Source organism: Neolamprologus multifasciatus, chromosome 6 (assembly GCF_963576455.1).
Source record: "Neolamprologus multifasciatus chromosome 6, fNeoMul1.2, whole genome shotgun sequence".
NCBI classification, from domain to species: Eukaryota; Metazoa; Chordata; class Actinopteri; order Cichliformes; family Cichlidae; genus Neolamprologus; species Neolamprologus multifasciatus.
In genome coordinates, this window is record NC_140444.1 from 36,816,181 (window position 1) to 36,836,349 (window position 20,169).

General features: G+C 40.6%; 1 protein-coding gene and 1 long non-coding RNA gene across 2 annotated transcripts in view; one reads left to right on the forward strand and one right to left on the reverse strand.

Annotated features, from left to right (window-relative positions):
• Positions 1 to 20,169, forward strand: part of LOC146517604 (uncharacterized) — a 116,308-nt gene that overhangs the window by 16,183 nt on the left and 79,956 nt on the right. The window lies entirely within an intron of this gene.
• Positions 10,464 to 20,169, reverse strand: part of LOC146517605 (voltage-gated delayed rectifier potassium channel KCNH1-like) — a 103,078-nt gene continuing 93,372 nt past the window's right edge. The window contains exons 12-13 of the mRNA XM_085164003.1: positions 19,814 to 19,961; positions 10,464 to 11,344 (exon numbers count right to left, since the gene is read on the reverse strand). The gene's annotated coding sequence lies outside the window, so the exon portion shown is untranslated. The remainder of the gene's footprint in view (positions 11,345 to 19,813; positions 19,962 to 20,169) is intronic.

The following is a 20,169-nucleotide window of genomic DNA, read 5'->3' on the forward strand; positions in this document are numbered from 1 at the left end:
CCGCTCACTTCAGAAGCCACCATTGTTAATTCTCTGCAAGCAGTGAAGAACCAAAACTAGGACTTGCAAGTTTTGCCATGCCCCAGTGGCCAGTGCAAAGTTGTGCTGCAGATCCCAGCATGAAAGCTGAGGGACCAGTCAGCCGGCAGAAAGGCCAGTTGATGCCTCAACGTGCGTTGGAACCGGCTTTGCCTACACAGAGCGTTTCTGACAGGCTGGCGTTGCTTATGCATAAGAGAAAAGCAACAATACAGAGTGCTTCTCTGCTCAAGACATCCGCGGTCCTTTCACACAGTAAGTATGTCTGTTATAGCCGTTGCTTCATAAATGGCTGTCTGTCAGTGCTAATTATTCAAACCCTGTTTAAAAGGCGACTCATTTGTTGTCCAAAAACATTTCCTCTAAATTTGCAAAGTTACTGATTTAAAAATATATATTTTCGATTTTTAGCTGGATGTCACACATATGCAACACATGATAGACTCTTGAGTATATTTAAATAGCAAAATTCACAATTCACATGTTAAACAAAAGATGCCCAAGTGTGCACCAATGCAGTTTAAATGCAAGCCTTTAAACTTTATGCTGATAAGTGCATGAAGTATACCTTTACCTCTATAGCTGAAAAGACTGTATTCATAATTTGTGGATCTGCTGATTTGTTTTTAATGTGGCACTTTTTTTTTTTCACGAACTGCAGATGATGAAATCCTCTTTATTTGAGAAAGTGTCCCTAAGCTATTGTTGTTCATGCTTACTGAGTTCCCTAGCTATATTAGGAGTTGGTGGGCATACGTGTTGTTGTTCCTGGGTTTTTGTTTCCCTTTTCGAGACACAGGTAGGCGGAGCGGTGCTTGATGGCATTCCGGCACACCTGCGGCGCATCAGACGTCATCAGTGGGAGCATTTATGGAGCTGAGTAACGGACGTCTGGTGTCGAAGTATTGTCGCTTCCACAAGTAGTAACGTGCTTTTGCAAGATTAGTCTGTTGGTTCCACGCTACTGAGCTGCATGTTTTAAGATTCGTCTCCTGTCTGCTTTCCCTCTGCACCAGCCTGTCTCGCCGCCTGCTCGCCTGCTTGTTTCTTTGTGTGCTGGCCCTCTTTGGATCTGTGACAGAGACTTACCTCGCGCTGGCCTGTGACCACTGCCATACCTGTATTTTAGTGTTTCAAGTAATTCAATTCAATTCAATTCAATTCAATTCAATTTTATAGCACCAAATCACCACAAAAGTCGCCTCAAGGCGCTTCATAGATACAGAGAAAAACCCAACAATCATACAACCCCCTATGAGCAGCACGTTGGTGACAGTGGGAAGGAAAAACTCCCTTTTAACAGGAAGAAACCTCCGGCAGAACCAGGCTCAGGGAGCGGCGGCCATCTGCTGCGACCGGTTAGGGTGAGAGAAGGAAGACAGGATAAAAAACATGCTGTGGAAGAGAGACAGAGGTTAATAACAGATATGATTCAATGCAGAGAGGTCTGTTAATACATAGTGAGTGAGAAAGGTGACTGGAAAGGAAAAACTCAATGCATCATGGGAATCCCCCGGCAGCCTACGTCTATTGCAGCATAACTAAGGGAGGATTCAGGGTCACCTGGTCCAGCCCTAACTATATGCTTTAGCAAAAAGGAAAGTTTGAAGCCTAATCTTAAAAGTAGAGATAGTGTCTGTCTCCCGAATCCAAACTGGAAGCTGGTTCCACAGAAGAGGGGCCTGAAAACTGAAGGCTCTCCCTCCCATTCTACTTTTAAATACTCTAGGAACAACAAGTAGGCCTGCAGAGCGAGAGCGAAGTGCTCTAATAGGGTAATATGGTACTACAAGGTCATTAAGATAAGATGGGGCCTGATTATTTAAGACCTTGTATGTGAGGAGCAGGATTTTGAATTCAATTCTGGATTTAACAGGAAGCCAATGAAGGGAAGCCAAAACAGGAGAAATATGCTCTCTCTTTCTAGTTCCTGTCAGGACTCTTGCTGCAGCATTTTGGATTAACTGAAGGCTTTTCAAGGAGTTTTTTGGACATCCTGATAATAATGAATTGCAGTAGTCCAGCCTGGAAGTAATAAATGCATGAACTAGTTTTTCAGCGTCACTCTGAGACAGGATATTTCTAATTTTAGAGATGTTGCGCAAATGGAAGAATGCAGTTTTACATATTTGTTTAATATGTGCGTTGAAGGACATGTCCTGGTCAAAAATGACTCCAAGGTTCCTCACAGTGTTACTGGAGGCCAAGGTAATGCCATCCAGAGTAAGAATCTGGTTAGATACCATATTTCTAAGCTTTTCAGCGCCGAGTACAATAACCTCAGTTTTATCTGAATTAAGAAGCAGAAAGTTAGCGGCCATCCAGGTCTTTATGTCTTTAAGACATTCCTGCAGTTTAACTAATTGGTGTGTGTTATCTGGCTTCATGGACAGATAGAGGTAAGTGTCATCTGCATAGCAGTGAAAATGTATGCTATGTCTTCTAATGATGCTGCCTAGGGGAAGCATGTATAATGTAAACAGAATTGGTCCTAGCACCGAACCCTGTGGAACTCCATAATTAACCTCAGTGTGTGAAGAGGACTCTCCATTTACATGCACAAATTGGAGTCTATTAGATAGATATAATACAAACCACTGCAGTGCAGTACCTGTAATACCTACAGCATGTTCTAATCGCTCTAATAGAATATTATGGTCGACAGTATCGAACGCTGCACTGAGGTCTAGCAGGACAAGCACAGAGATGAGTCCACTGTCAGAGGCCATAAGAAGATCATTTGTAACCTTCACTAAAGCTGTTTCTGTGCTGTGATGAGCTCTGACGGGGATATTGAATTCTATAAGATAAAGCCATAAATATGTGTGTCTGAGTCTTCTATCAAAAGTTTCAGCTATCTTTATGAAATACTTTATGTCGTCAAGACAGTGCGCTTCTTAAGATTACATGCATTTGAATGGAGTTCTCGCATGAAACAAAGTATAGGTTTTCATCTTGTGAATAACTTGAAAATCTTAGCTCAAACAGCCTTAACACCTGTTTGCTCAACACGGGGATATTGAATTCTATAAGATAAAGCCATAAATATGTGTGTCTGAGTCTTCTATAGGGCTTTGGAGTTGATGTCACGCCGCAATGTATTGTGGGAGCGCAGCGCCATCTTTCTGGGCCACGAATCTAACACATTGTGTTGGAATGACGGGTGCTAGAAACATGCTTAAAAGCAGTTTAAAAGAAAAAGGACGTTACAGAGACAGATTGCATCCGGATGCAAAGAGACAGTTAGGGATGGGTACCGGTATCCGGTGCCATGATGGCACCGGTTCTGACATAAACGGTAGTAACCAGACCGAAAAGCAGCGAACATTTCGGTGCTTTATTTCGGTGCTTTTTTTTCCTGAGCTGTGATACACTTTCTTCTTCCTTACATTTGTATTGGCGGTTGGCAAACAACTGAAAGGTGCATTACCGCCACCAACTGGTATGGAATGATACACTTTAGATTCTAGCCAATCATTTTACGTTTCCGAGGATAGTAGGCAGGTCCAGGTACGTACGTTCTTTTAGAGCAGAGCTACAGATTAAAAATGCCCAAGGCGAAGCGGTCAAAAGTCTGGCTGTACTCCACAGCAAAAGATGCAAACTCAGCAGCCTGCAACAAGTGCTTTAAGGTGATACTGTGATACTGTCAAAGGAAGTAACACCTCAAATCCGATGAAACACCTGGCGACGCATAGCGGTTTTTTTTAAAGCCGAGAAATGCACCGTATTTGATAGCTTGGTGCGAGACCTCACACCGAGCACATCTACTGCGGGTGTGGTGCCTGTTATCAGACCAAGAGTTAGCAACATCCCCCAAAAACCCGAAGAGTAGAGTCCTGGCCCCTAGCCCTGCCAGTGTAGCAGAAATGATGAGGATGATGATGCAGCAGCAGCCGTTCTTCTCTGCGTGAGTAGCTTAATGTTGTTTGTGTGTAATTTACGTTGAGTAGGCTAACCACTTTATTACATTAATGCAGTAAGGTGAACTAGCAAACATCATCATAGCTACATGCGGCCGTCTTCTTGTTTGATGGCAGATACTCCTTTCACCCTGGTCAAAAAGGCTAAAATGACCAAAGAAAAAGTGGAAAACAGTTAAACATGAGAGGTTTTTGGACAAAGTTTGTGTTTTTTCCATTGTTTAAACACTGCTTCCAGCCCAGAGTGATACCATATATGCCCCATAGCTGCAGAAAAGGCTAACATTGTTATCTTTATACAAAAAAACAGCTGAACATGAGAGGTTTTTGGACCAATTTTGTGTTTTCCATTCTTTAAGCACCGGTTTGAGCACCGTTTAAGCACCGGCACCGTTTCAAAAGTACCGGTTTGGCACCGGTATCGGATAAAACCTAAACGATACCCATCCCTAGAGACAGTACTTGCAGAAAATAGTGTGCATTGGAAACGTGGACCTGTATGAAATACGGCCGTGGAGTAGAAACCCTGAAGACCTACCGCTATTGACTTAGCCTGATATATTTTTGTACATTGTCTGTGGAGTCAGCGCATACAAGGTGAACCAATTTCGCAATTACAAATCTCTGGAGGGACACATCCAATTCACCAAAGATTGGGTACAAGATTTGTGAGTACGTCGTCATTCAAACAAAGGTAAGTCAGCTCGAGTACTGTGAGTAAAATGCGTTTGATTTTCCCCAAAACATTCGAATTAGTGCAAGCATAAATTCAATCATAACATTTATGCTTGAGGGTGTGCTGGGAACGCCTAGCAGAGGCCCCAGTCCGCGAGATCTTCAAAGCACACCTTCCGAGGGAGACTGGGGACATTGAGTCTTAATGGACCATGTTCAGCATCTCCATTGCCGAAGCTGCTGCATTGAGCTGCGGCCGCAAGGTGGTTGGTGCCTGTCGTGGTGGTAATCCCCAAACCAAATGGTGGACAGCAGAGGTGAAGGGAGCCACCAGGCTGAAGAAGGAGTCCTATCAGGCTTGGTTAGCCTGTGGGACTTCGGAGGCAGCTGACAGATGCAGGAGGAACAATGCGGTTTTCGTCCTGGTCGCGGAACACTGGACCAGCTCTTTATCCTCTCAAGGATACTTGAGGGTGCATGACAGTTTGCCCAACCAGTCTACATGTGTCACCCCTCGAGGTGTCTTGTGGGAGGTGCTGCGGGAGTATGGGGTGTTTGGCCCGTTGCTACGGGCCATTCGATCCCTGTACAACAGTTGCAAGAGCTTGGTTTGCATTGCCGGCAATAAGTCGGACTCGTTCCCGGTGGGTGATGGGCTCCACCAGGGCTGCCCTTTGTCACCGATTCTGTTCATAATGTTTATGGACAGGATTTCTAGGCGCAGCCAAGTCCCGGAGGGTTTTTACTTCGGTGGCCTCAGAATCTCATTTCTGCTTTTTGCGGATGATGTGGTTCTGTTGGCTTCATCGAGTGATGGCCCCCAGGTCGCACTGGAACGGTTCGCAGCCGAGTGTGAAGCAGCGGGAATGAGGATCAGCACCTCAAAATCTGAGGCCATGGTTCTCAGCCAGAAAAGGGTGGAGTGCCCACTCCGGGTCGGGGAAGAGTTCCTGCCCCAAGTGGAGGAGTTCAAGTATCTCGGGGTCTTGTTCGCGAGTGATGGGAGAAGGGAGCCGGAGATCGACAGACAGATTGGTGCTAATGCGGACGCTACACAGAGTTTCTGTCTGATTTCTCAGACTTTTTATCTGATTTAGTTCTCAGCTCAGATAAAATAATTATTGTGGGTGATTTTAACATCCATGTAGATGCTAAAAATGACAGCCTCAACATGGCATTTAATCTGTTATTAGACTCAATTGGTTTCTCTCAAAATGTAAAAGAACCCACCCACCACTTTAATCACACTCTAGATCTTGTTTTAACATATGGCATAGAAACTGAACATTTAACAGTGTTTCCTGAAAACCCTCTCCTGTCTGATCATTTCTTGATAACATTTACATTTACAATAATTGATTACACAGCAGTGGAGAGTGGACTTTATCAAAGTAGATGTCTTTCTGAAAGCGCTGTAACTAAGTTTAAGAATATAATCCACCCACTGTTATCATCTTCAATGACCTGTACCAACATAGAGCAGAGCAGCTATCTGAACGCTACCCCAACAGAGGTCGATTATCTTGTTAATAATTTCACCTCCTCACTACGTACGACTCTGGATACTGTAGCTCCAGTGAAAACTAAGGCCTCAAATCAGAAGTACCTGACCCCGTGGTATAATTCTCAAACACGTAGCCTAAAGAAGATGACTCGTAAGCTGGAGAGGATATGGCGTGTCACAAATTTAGAGGATCATCATTTAGCCTGGAGAAATAGTTTGCTGCTTTATAAGAAAGCCCTCCGCAAAGCCAGAACATCTTACTATCCGTCACTGATTGAAGAAAATAAGAACAACCCCAGGTTTCTCTTCAGCACTGTAGCCAGGCTGACAAAAAGTCAGAGCTCTTTTGAGCCAACCATCCCTTTAACGTTAACTAGTGATGACTTCATGAACTTCTTCACAAATAAATTTTTTATCATTAGAGAGAAAATTACCAATAATCATCCCACAGATGTAATATTATCTACAGCTACTCTTAGTACCATTGAAGTTAAGTTAGACTCTTTTTCTCCAATTGATCTTTCTGAGTTATCTTCAATAATTACTTCCTCCAAACCATCAACGTGTCTTTTAGACCCCATTCCTACAAAACTGTTCAAAGAAGTCCTGCCATTAATTAATTCTTCGATCTTAAATATGATAAATTTATCTCTAATAATTGGCTATGTACCACAGGCCTTCAAGGTGGCTGCAGTTAAACCTTTACTCAAAAAGCCATCTCTAGACCCAGCAGTCTTAGCTAATTATAGGCCAATCTCAACCTTCCTTTCATATCAAAAATCCTTGAAAGAGTAGTTGTCAAACAGCTAACAGATCATCTGCAGAGGAATGGTTTATTTGAAGAGTTTCAGTCAGGTTTCAGAGTTCATCACAGCACAGAAACAGCTTTAGTGAAGGTTACAAATGATCTTCTTATGGCCTCTGACAGTGGACTCATCTCTGTGCTTGTCCTTCTTGACCTTAGTGCAGCATTCGATACTGTTGACCATAATATTCTATTAGAGCGATTAGAACATGCTGTAGGTATTACAGGTATTGCACTGCAGTGGTTTGTATCATATTGGATTCCCATGATGCATTGAGTTTTTCCTTTTTTTTTTTACCTTTCTCACTCACTATGTGTTGATAGACCTCTCTGCATTGAATCATATCTGTTTTTAATCTCTGTCTCTCTTCCACAGCATGTCTTTATCCTGTCTTCCTTCTCTCACCCCAACCGGTCGAAGCAGATGGCCCCGCCCCTCCCTGAGCCTGGTTCTGCTGAGGTTTCTTCCTGTTAAAAGGGAGTTTTTCTTTCCCACTGTCGCCAAAGTGCTTGCTCATAGGGGGTCATATGATTGTTGGGTTTTTCTCTGTATCTGTTATTATAGGATCCACTGTACAATATAAAGCACCTTGAGGCGACTTTTGTTGTGATTTGGTGCTATATAAATAAAATTGAATTGAATTGAATTATTATACCTAGAACAAGAGAGTCTGATAGGTGTCTATGTTAAGAATCCTTAACAGTGTTGAAACAACACTGTTCTCCCAGAAATTTGTCAGTTTCTTTTTCATTTTGAGTATAATTTTTAAATCTTAGTTCAAACTGCTTTAAAATGTATTTGCACAAGAAGTTTATTCTATCTCCTTTAGTTTACTAGCAGAAAACTGTTTTTCAGCCTCTTCATGAATCAAACCTTTCTTTGTGAAGATGCATAAAGAGCCTTTATTTTACCTGGAATGAGCGATTCTGACAGGTGTCTACCCTAGGAATCCTTAACAGAGATTAATGTGTTAAAATGACAGTGTTCTCACTTTTAAAATCAAATCGAATCTGAAATATTGATTTTTTTGATCCAGATATTTATGTTCTAAAGCAGATTTTTATATTAAAATATTAATATTGCAGTAATTTGGGCTAAATTTTTGGTTGTAGTTAACAGGAACACAGTGGAAAATAAATATATTATTTGGATCGTCTAAATGATTTGTAGGAACTACTTCTTTCTCTGTCATTGTGATATGTGAAATATGCATGTAGAAATGCATCAAGGCTTATGTGCGTTCAATCCCTCAGTTGACAATAATGGCTGATCATAAGCATAGGCATAAGCGGAGCTTTTTCAGCTCCATAAACAGCCAAGACTTGGTTTGTGACACGTGGTAAGACCACGAACCTTGTCATATACTATCAAAAGCAAATTATAACACAGAATATGATGAGATTATGATGAGGCGAACTGAAGAGAAGGAGAGGGACAGGTGCTGTAAAGGGCAAGTCTGACATTGCACTATCCAGGTACAGAGGGAGAAAATGTGGAGCTGTTGGCGACGTGTAGCACTGTTGATAAATTTTGGAAAATGATTTATGTCTGTTAGGTTTTTGTGTCAATTTTTAGTAATGTTAATTCACTTCATCCTTAAAACTACTGAATTCCCATTTGTTCAAATGTACACTAATTAACATGGTTATGAAATAAGTAATGAAATAAATACATGCAATAATACAAAGATGTATGAGTTTAGATTGGAGTGTGTCCCAGAGATCACCTCACATCAATCCAATTGGCTTAGTCAGGTAAGGTTTAAAGTGGATTATATAGGCTAGGTGTTGTTAAAACCCATATGGAAAAGATATATATAAATCTTATAAAGTTTGTATCTGTCTTGTGTGAAACTTGTATGAAAAGCATACAAGAGTGAAAACAGATATAAGATCCCTTGAAAAATTATATAATGAAACTTGCATGTTTTGGATACTTACTAAAACATTATATGAAAGTAATGAGAAAGTGGCCACTTTCATGAGTAAATCATATAAGTTTTTACTATTTCTTTTCCATATGGGAATATACAGCGTACATGGGGTAAAACAAGGTTTAGGTAAGGATAGTAAGATGATAACATGTATCTATAAAATGTTTCCCAGCTTTATTATTATTTTCAATCAGTCGCATGTGTTTTGAGTGATTGTTAATTAAATATTCTTAAATATAAGCATTGACTTTTCAGATTTTTTATTTCTTGTATGATAATTCTTCATAATTAAAAAAAAATAAGAAAAAGTAGTATGATGTCTTTTATTCAAGGTATAATTTGAAATACACTTTTTGATTTTGATTTTCAAAGCACATTAAGTTACTTGGTATCAGATTAGAAGGAAATGAGACATCAGTAACTCTTAGTTCAAACTACTTGAAAACCTATTTGCCCACAATGTTTCTTCTATCTCCTTTTCAATACAATTCAATTTGATTATATTTATGCAGCACCACATCACAACAACGGCTGCCTCAAGGTGCTTTATAATGTAAGGTAAAGACCCTACAATAACACAAAGAAACAGAGAAAATCTTAACGATCTAATGACCCTCTATGAGCAAATACTTTGGCGACCTCCTGCAGAACCCGGCTGAAGGAGGGGTGGCTATCTGATGTGGCTGCTTGGGGAGAGGAGAAAAACAGGACAAAAGACATGCTGTGGAAGAGAGACAGAAATTAATAATAACTAATAATGGCACACATAGTGAGGTGAAAAAGAGGACTGAAGAAAAAACACTTGATGCATCCCCAGCATGGGGAATCCCCCAGCAGACGTATTCCAGAGTAACTGAGTGAGGACTTAGGGTCACCTGATCCAGCCCTAACTATATGCTTAATCAAAAAGGAAAGTTTTAAGCCTTAAAAGTATAGAGGGTGTTCTATATCCTAACTGGAAAGCTGGTTCAACAGAAGAGGGCCCTTAAAGCTGAAGGCTCTGCCTCCCATTCTACTTTCTCCCATTCAATTTCTACTTTTATATACTCAAGGAACTACTAGTAACCCTGCAGTCTGAGAGGGAAGTGCTCTAATGGGGTGATATTGCACTATAAGGCTATTATGACAAGATAAGCCCTGATTATTCATCAGCTTGTATGTGATTTTAAGTTAATTTCTGTATTTTTTCTGCTCTGTCTTTTTAGCCTGTCAGTAGTCTTGCTCCAGAATTTGGATCAATTGAAGGCTTTTCGATACATTTTTAGGACACAATAACACATTCCAGAATTCCAGCCCAGAAGTAATAAATGCATGAACTATTTTTTCAGCTTCATTTCAAATTTAAGAGATATTGCACAAATGGAAGAAAGCAGTCCTAGATATGTTGCATTGAAGCACATATCCTTTTTTTAAAAACCCATTTACTGATTTTTTTTTCAAAGTAAGCACATCACTACACCACACTTCAGTAAGACCATTTCTCAGAGCTCATACCTTCTACTGTATGATATTTTATTTCTGAATGGATCTGTTGTTACAATAGGGACTGTAAACTTATTACCCAAGCAGAGAACCTCACAAACTTTAATTTTCTGATGTTGTGAGAGGATTTTATTATGTCAGGAAAAGTAATTCAATTCAATTCCATTTTATTCCATATAGTACCAAATCACAGCAAGTTGCCTCAAGGTGCTTGTGTAAGGTTCCAAAACCTTTTCTATGGAAATATGAAAAAGAGTTGTCCTCCCAAATTTGCCTAAAACCTATAGGATGTAGTCTGCAAATGTTCCTCTAATAGTCAGGTAACAACTTAATGTTACTTGAGTGCGTGTCTTGCAACGACAGCACAAGTAATTAAGCAACTGTATTATTTGCTTTATTATTATTTGCAATGTTGTGATTATAGACATGACTAGTAAATGTATTTTTGCTCCTGTTTCTGAGAAACTGAGAAATTTGTAAATCACCTATATATGAATGTGCCGATGTTCACATTTTCTTGGTTTGTAGGGCTCCGTACTTTGTGGAAATGAGCTAATTGAAAAGTTTTAATCTGACATAAGAATGTGAAGCAAGAGTTGATGCCCATCAAAAAGTTTAGACAGCAGGGTATGAACACAATGTCAGCTGTATTTGGTCTACTAAGAGTTATTCTCTGGACAGGAATAATGTAGAATAATTTAGAAGCTACCACCATTAGCGTCTAATGAGCCAAAACAGATGCATATTTGAAGAAACAGGTGAAGTTGGTAGTCCAGGTCTGGGTCTAATAATGATTAGTCCGGAGGTTTCAGTCTGTGTGGTTTATCCTCTAGCTTCATTCTGTTTTGTGGTTCTCTGATATTAGTTCGTTGCTGGGGCAAAGATCCAACACACAAGTCTTCTTTTTCTTTCTCTTCCGTATCCAGGAAGTACATCCTATCCTTTAAGGACTCAGGTGAAGTGGGGCATTCGGCTGCAGGTTCTGGAAAAAGAAAAGATACCTCATCAAAGTTTGTCATAGCTAGTATTCTTTTTTCACAAATACAATCAGCAAGATGAACAGAAATTACTGACAAAAAAGTAAGAAAAAGTACATGCACAATCAGTAATGAAAACATGAACCCCATTAACATCAAATAAAGAATAATGGAATGACTGTGTTGGAAAAATGTAAAAATGGAGCCGCTGGAGACACCCTAGGGCAGGGGTGTCAAACTCAATTGCACAGGGGGCCAAAACTCAAGGCACACTTTAGGTCGTGGGCCAAACAAGATAAACATTTATTGAACACACTAAAACAATGTTTTTTTTAAAATATAAATATGAATAAAAACAGACAGGAATATTATTCCAGAATAAATAAACTTAGAAAAAATTAACTTTAACTTCAACTTTAAATATTTTGCTCTCTATAAAAATATATCCTGTAAAAATTATGCAAGTTAGAAATGTGAACATGCTGCCAAAAACCCCCAGAAAAAATGAATGAAAATTGTGCTTTTAAGTAAACGCTAAAATAACAACAAATCAAAAAAATCAAAACAATGAGATTTTGTTGCTATTATGCCATATATTAAAAAAAAAACTTAAAATATTTTGCTCTTCATAAAAATGTCTCCTGTCAAAATGATACAAATTCAAACTATAAAATATAAACATGATGCAAAAAACAAACTGTAAATATAAATAAAATTTCTGTTTTTCAGCAAAAGTTAAAAAAAACCCAGACAAATCATAACATTCAATTTTCTTTGCTCTTATGCCATTTTGTCAGAGCTAGATCAGAAGCTAGCATCTTTTAAGATGACAAGCTCGTTCGAGTTTGGTGTGAGGTCTTGTGTTGTAGAGATTCTCAGGACGGACTGCTGTTTTGTTAACCTTCAACACTGAAAACAGCTTCTCACAGAGATATGTGCTACCAAACATACATAAGGTTCGAGCCGCATGTAGACGGAGCTGGGGCATTGCTTCAAGAATGGAACAATAAACTGTGCGGGCCCTTCAGTGTCGTACTTTGTCTTGAGTGTGTCCCATTACACTGCAGCTCCATCAGCTCCATCTGAATCTGCACAGGTGCAGTTTCCACGTCAATTGTAAATGGGTTGCAAAGCAGCTCGAAATTCTCTTTTTGTGCTTCTCTCACCCTAGCCGGTCGCAGCAGATGGCCCCGCCCCTCCCTGAGCCTGGTTCTGCTGGAGGTTTCTTCCTGTTAAAAGGGAGTTTTTCCTTCCCACTGTCGCCAAAGTGCTTGCTCATAGGGGGTCATATGATTGTTGGGTTTTTCTCTGTATCTATGAAGCGCCTTGAGGCGACTTTTGTTGTGATTTGGCGCTATATAAATAAAATTGAATTGAATTGAATTGAATTGAACCAAAGTGCCGTGCGAACTCAGTGCACAGTGCACTCAATTTATCAGCAATGTCCGCATTTGGGAACACTGTTGCACTGACTTGGTTCAACATTACTTGGCTACAGGGAAAGTGAGGCAAGTTGCACTGGTGCATTTGTGACTCCCATAAGAGCAGCTTCACTTGAAATGTCTACACTGCATCATACATGCCATGTCCATGAACTAACAGATTTCCTTGCTGAGCTAAAAAACTCTATTGAGAACTTTCCCCAACTCAGCCAACGGACCTCTGTATGATGAGGAATGTCGGCAAACTCTGAATCTATTTCCCCCATAAAAGACTGAAATTGCTCTGATAAAATTTACAGTTTGTGTTATGGTGATCATTACATGCTCCATCTTTAGGACTTTACCACACACCGTTTCCTGTTGTATGACGCAGTGATATGCTGTTAAATCACCAGTACAGTTCTCCTCCTGCATCTTTACTTGCATCCTGCCGACTAGTCCACTTTTTTGTAAGTCCAACAAGTTTGTCCCAGGGCAGTTTCATGTCGGTTACACTTTGACATATGTTTTCAAAAATGTCTTTTCCTGTCATTGTCCAGTGCATTGATTTAATGTCCTCTGTAACGCGCAAATTTGAGTCCTGTTTCACAGCAAGAGAGTATGCAATAAAGTCTTTGCTTCTTTCATACAACTGTGTTCTTAAATCAGTGGCCGTCTCACAAACCCAATGAACAATCGTATTTCTGCTCAGGCTCACATTTGCCAAAATCTGCGTTTTGTCTGGACACAATACGTCACACACCTTCATCATGCAGCTCTTCAGAAACTTTCCCTCGGTAAATGACGGGGTTGGTTTGGCTATCTCATCTATCACAGTAAAACTTGCTTTCACAACAACTTCACTTCGTGATTTTGCTCTAGTTCTTCTACTTTCTGTATTTTCTGCTCTGCATTTAGGTTTTCTGGCTTATCCCGATGTTTTGTCTCGGAGCACCATCTTAAATTAAATTCCACATTAGCACACAAATAAGACACGTGGCATTAGGTACTGGCCGATAGGTACTGGCAGGCCAAGTGGAACACGGCTTGGGTAGTGATGAAAACAAAAACGCGAATTTGGGAGGAGGAGCAGGCCAAGGAAAAAGACTTTCAGGCTGCCTCAAAGAGATTTTGGCAAACTGTTAGGTGACTTAGGAGTGGAAAAGTTCCAACTGAGGATATTGTCATGTAATGTAAGGAATACTGTGAGGACTTCTTCCCACAGACATGTCTTCCATAGAAGAATCCGATTATCTGGGGACTAGGGGTAAGGCTAGTTTATCACTGGGGATCAGGTCACTGAGGCAGTTAAACAACACCTTGGTCTAGAGCCCCTCGGTTTGCCTCTACAATGTTCATGGAGATGGTGAGTCCCATCTTCAGAAGGATGACTGTAGGGCATGCTCCAACCATCGGGGACCACACTTCTATGCCAGGGTGCTTGAAAGGAGAGTGTCTGTTAGTTGAACCTCAGATACAAGAGGAATAATGGGATTTTCATCCAAGTCACCGAATATCGGACCATGTCTTTACCTTCTCTAGAAAATTTGAGGGTGCATGAGAGTTCGCCCAACCCCTCTACATGTGTCTTGTGGACTTGAAGAAGGAATTTGACAGTAAGTGAGTATTCTGTAGGAGGGGGTTCAGGTTAGGTGCTAAGGCCATTCAGCCCTTATGTAAATGTTGCAAGAGCTTGATGAGTATTGCTGGCATTACGACAGACAGATTACTGTCTGCTTTGGCATGTCCTAGTATAGGTGTATATAAGGGTAGTTTTGTTTTGTTCCCATTTTACTGTATTTACTGACTTACATTTATCAGAAATATGTGGTAAGTTATTATCTTAGTTCTATAGATTCTATACACCGCGTTCCAAATTATTATCCAAATTATTATTGTGTTTAAGTGTCATAAAGATTAAATAAGTTGTTTTTCAATTAAACCCATGGATGGAATTGGGCTCTTTGGATGATTGAAATCAATCTTAGACACCTGTGATCATTAGTTTGCCAGGTGAGCCCAATTAAAGGAAAAACTACTAAAGAAGGATGTTCCACATTATTAAGCAGACCACCATTTTCAAGCAATATAGGAAGGAAAAATGATCTCTCTGTTGCTGAAAAGCGTGAAATAGTTGAATGCCTTGGACACATAATGAAAACCTCAGATATTTCATGAAAACTTAAGCGTGATCACTATAATGTAAGAGATTTGTGGCTGAGTCACAGCACACATGGGTTCATGCAGATAAAGGCACAACGAGGAAGGTTTCTGCCAGACAAATACATCAGGTTAAGAGAGCAGCTGCTAAAAGGCCATTACAAAGCAGCAAATAGATATTTGAAGCTGCTGGTGCCTCTGGAGCCCTGCGAACATCAAAGTGTAGGATCCTCCAGAGACTTGCAGTTGTGCATAAACCTTATATTTGGCCACCCTAACCAATGCTCACAAGCAGAAACGGCTGCAGTGGCCCCATTTTCAACCAGTCCTGAGTGCTGTGCAACCCTGGATGGGCCAGATGGATGCAGTGGTGGATGGTTGGTGGACAGCTATCATGCCTCAACAGGGCTGCAACATCAGCAAGGAGGTGGTGGAGTCATGTTTAGAGCCGGAATCACGGGGAGAGAGCTTGGTGTGAAAAAGACCTCTGCAAAGTATGTGGAGTTTCTGACTGACCACTCTCTTCCATGGTAGAAAGAGAAGAACTGTGCCTTCTGCAACAAAACCGTCTTCATGCAAGACAATGCACCATCTTATGCTACAAGGAACCTCTGCATCTTTGGCTGCTATCGGCATAAAAGAAGAGAAACTTATGGTGTGGCCCCCATTCTTCCCTGACCTCAATCCTATTGAGAATACGAGGGTGGGAGGCAGTTCACATCCAAACAGCAGCTCTGGGGGGCTGCAAAGACATTCAAGTAGAAACTTTCCAAAAACTTACAAGTTACATGGATGCAAGAATTGTAAAACTGATATCAAACAAGGTGTCCTATGTTAATATGTAACTTGACCTGCTAAGATGTTTTTGACTGAAATAGCTTTTGATATCAGTAAAATTGATCCACTAATGCTGCAAATTCAACAAATGACCATTTTCAATTCTTTACAACTCTGTGTGCTAATAAAAATCGACTGACTGTACTGCTGTCTTTATTGGCCTAGATTCTTAGAAAGAGAGATTTCTAATCTCACAAGTCTTATTTTTTCTTCCGTTCAGTTATTAATGGCCCGTTGGTATGTGTAATTTTCAGCAAGGCTGAAGAATCCATGCCGGCAAGGGTGAGACTTTATTTTCATGGGCACACTATGCGGCCAATCACATCCAAAGACAGACTGGTATCATATCATTATGTGAAAGAAGGAAGGGGAGCAGATGCTCCAAGACTGCAAGTGTAGTGATACAGGCTGAGTACACAGAGAGAAATGGGAGCAGGGCCATTTTACAGTTCAGTATTGAAATACAGTATCCCAAGAAGCTGATTCATCTGGACGTAGCGTTTTCAGTGGGAGAAACATTTCGTCACTCATTCAAGTGATTTCTTCGGTCTCAGCTGACTGCAGGTTTCCCCAACCTTATAAACAGTACATTTGCATCATGACTGAAACTAGAACCACTAGGGGTGGAGCCAAACCTGAATATGGTATTCGGAAAGGCACAAATAACGTGTTTTTTAAGAATACTTATTTTGAACAAATACTTTAAAAAAATATTCATATTTGGGAACAAGAAAAACTTTATATCAAAAAGCTGAGTTTCCTTATGAGACCGCTGTGCATGACTAGATGAATGATGTGTAAAAGAGGTGACTGACATGGGCTGCTCCACACAGCAACAGAGAAGGCTCGGCTGAACTGCATCACTATTATTGTTGAATCGATTTTTTAATACCTTAACTGAGTTCCGGAGGCGGTTTATAACTTTCGCGAAGATCGGAAGATTATTCTATTACGCTGCATTACTGACGACTGCAGTCGGGTCTCTCATGTTCATTTTGTTTACGTAGCTCTGTTAGCTCGGTAATTTACAAATAGGCTGTCGACAGAGTAACGTTAACGTTCGGTTTAAAAGGTTAAAACAATGCTTGTGTAGTTGTGTTGAATTTTATGCACTTGTGGGAGTTATATGGCACGTTTAAGTTAGTTTAAGTTAGTTTTGCAGACAGCAAGATGTGGGCTATAGAGTAATTAACTTTAGCATAGCTTCCCGTCACTCATTAACTTAGCTGAAACTCCCCACATGGATTTGGGTAATCAAATAGAAAAGAGTGTTGCTGTGTGGAAGCATTTTACAGTCAGTGCTGCAGATTAAACCAAAGTGATATGTAATGTGTGCAAAAGTCAAATCAGCAGAGGCAGATATATCAAACATCTGGCAACATCTGCTATGCATAATCACATGCACTTCAAGCATCCTCTCCTGGTACTGTCTGCCAACCCCCCCCACAAGCATCAATCCCCCCACCAGCACCAATTCATCATCACAACCATGTCCTGCCCCTGCAAGTCAGTTTCGCTGTCTGTTCAGTGTCCCCCAACAAGGAGGTGGTGGGGTTCATAATCTTCACAATGGTATTTTATCAGTTGGTGGTTTAATCATGGATGAGGCAATTGCTGTTATTTTCTTTTCGATGATGTTCCTTGTTACATATTCATTGCTGGATTTATGGAAAAACATCAACTAATATTGCATATCCATAATTATTATAATGGATATAATTAAAGAATACTTACACTATAACGTTAATTCGAAGTTAAACGCAAAAAAACTTGATTATTATGCCTATTTAGAATTTTACTCAAATGCACATACAAATACTTTTCCACCCTCAACAAATACAAATACAGATACAAATACGCCTGCTTTGCACATCTCTAAGAACCACTGAATGAACAATCGGCTGGGAGGTTAGTTCCTTGATCATTAGTATGCAGATTGTCATGACCGTTGATGAACAACCACCGATCAACACTCACTCATCAAATGCCACTGATCAGTGGCCATGAGTACCATTCACAGAGAGTTGGGGAATAGCTGAAATCACAGCATTGTAAGATAGTGAAAGATGTACCCTTAGGTCCCCTCCTCGATTCAGAGGAGGGGACCTAAATGGCCTCCTTGACTCCGCGCTCAAACCAGCGTTCCTTCCTGTCCAGGATGTGTACATCCCCATCGCTGAAAGAGTGTCCACTGGCCTGCAGGTGTAAATAGACTGCAGAGCCCTGGCCTGACGAGGTATCTCTGTGTTGTGACATCTGCTTCGCCGGAGGTTGTTTGGTTTCCCTGATGTACAAGCCAGTTCTCAATAAAAGGCACTATAGTTTGCAAAAGGTACCTGAAGGAATCTTAGACCAAAACAAAATGTTCAGGTCTAATGAAACAAGAATTGAACTATTTAGCTTGAACGCAAGCATCAGATCTCTAGGAAAGTCAAAGTCAAAAAAAACTTTATTTATCCCCAAGGGGCAATTAAGAGAGGAGAAACCCAGTCATCACCTGGCCAATACCATCCCTACAATGAAGCATGATGGTGGCAGCATCATTTTGGGGATTTTTTTTTTTTTTTTTTGGTTGCAGGAGCTGGGAGACCAGTCGAGGTTGAGTGAAAGATTAATGCAGTGTAGTGGGGTTTGGTTTGAGGCTCAGCTGCAGGGGAGGGGCACAGCAGTGTGTTCAGAGGACAGCTTCATTGCAGGTTGTGCAGCAGTGTTGGTGGTGGGGGCAGCTGGGACATTTTCCCCAGGAATACACGCTTACAGAGGTCAGGCAGGTGTTCTGTGTTGCTGAGGGGTCAACACCCTCCCTCAGTCCAGGAGGGACGTACAACGTTCTGGTAAGATGCTAGGTGGTATGGACTATGGTGGATATAGTGGATATAGCCGCCAGGCTATGATGGATTTGGGTTGCATGCAGACCCTGGTTCACCAAACCCTGGTTTGGCCCAGGACATTGTTGGAGGCGGAGTGGGTGAAGGTTTGGTTTATGTATGGAGAGATTCATGAAACAAATATTAGGGCAAAAGCTAGTTGTGAAGTCTGCACATAGCCCATGCCTGACGCTTCCTATAATTCGGGGAAGAGATTTGTCTTGACAATACCCTAGGCTCAGCCTTCCACCAAGTGATAAAAATTGATGGTCACTTGGTGCGCCCTGAAGCAGCACGCACCTACTAGCACTTTAATATTGATTAAAAATAGGCTGTATCAAGTGAGTTGTGACACTCGCACAGAAGAACATACAATGTTGTTGGTGCCTAAAAGTCGCCAGGAAATTAACCTCTATTTTATTTTCTATTTTTTCAGTACAACCCCACGGCAAGGCACATTGGATATGTTAAACACACATAGATATCACTTATTATTTGCTCTGGTAGACTTCTGATATCTGCCTTTTTTAAATGAGGGACCACAATATTCATAGCTCTATGCAATGAGGATGTAACACTACTTCTAAAATAATCTGAAGAAGCAAGATTTATGTAATTGCTCGGCATTCTGTTGACACTTGGCACTGAAAAAGACAATAGTGCCAGAATGACTTCTTTAAACTTGCTTACTTTACATAGATGCACTCTAATGACCTTTATTTCCCACTGCTGTGTAGTCAATTACTGTAAATTTACATTTTATTATTAAATAATCAGCCAACAGAGGATTTACAGGGAATATTGTTATAGTAAACCACTAACCAACCAATAATAGAAAACCTGCTGTACCTCCTGAGCCACAGCCATGCAAACCCCCCCCCCCCCCCCCCCCCCAAAAAAAAAAAAAAAAAAAAACATGTAACACATGCACATGTAACTACTGGTCCGATCAGCGAGAGAACCAGAAAAATAATAGATTCCAACACTGTTTTAGCAATAGCCAGTCTATTGACATTTATTTTGACTGATAAATGAAAATTTAATGAATGACAAAGATAAGAATGTTGTCACCTGATTGGATCTGTAAAAATATAATCTTATTTTGCTGTGATATTTTTTCAATTTTCAATTTTCTAAAATGTCACCAGTTGGTTCCAGCATTTCTCCATGCAACATAAACTATATTTACCGCTTACGTGGCCTTTGCTACTTTTGTGCGCTTCATCCTTTTCCGCCTCATGAGGGTCACCTGAGGCCTCTTCAAGCCTGCGATCAGTAGCAGCAACCTGGGCCGCGACTTGGTGAGCCAGCTTCTCAGTAGCGTCCCCTTGGGAAACCTGTAGAAATAGCAATACATTACAGCATGCAGAGCCACACAGCACTTTTTCATGCTTTCTAATTTTTTCTTCTTTTTAATACATAAAAGATTCACAAAAAAAAAGATAGTATAACGTTTTTCCAAATCTCTTTAGCAGCATCTATTTAGTATACCTTAATTCATAGATGGATAGATAGTAAAGCATGTAAAATTTATTCATATTGCAC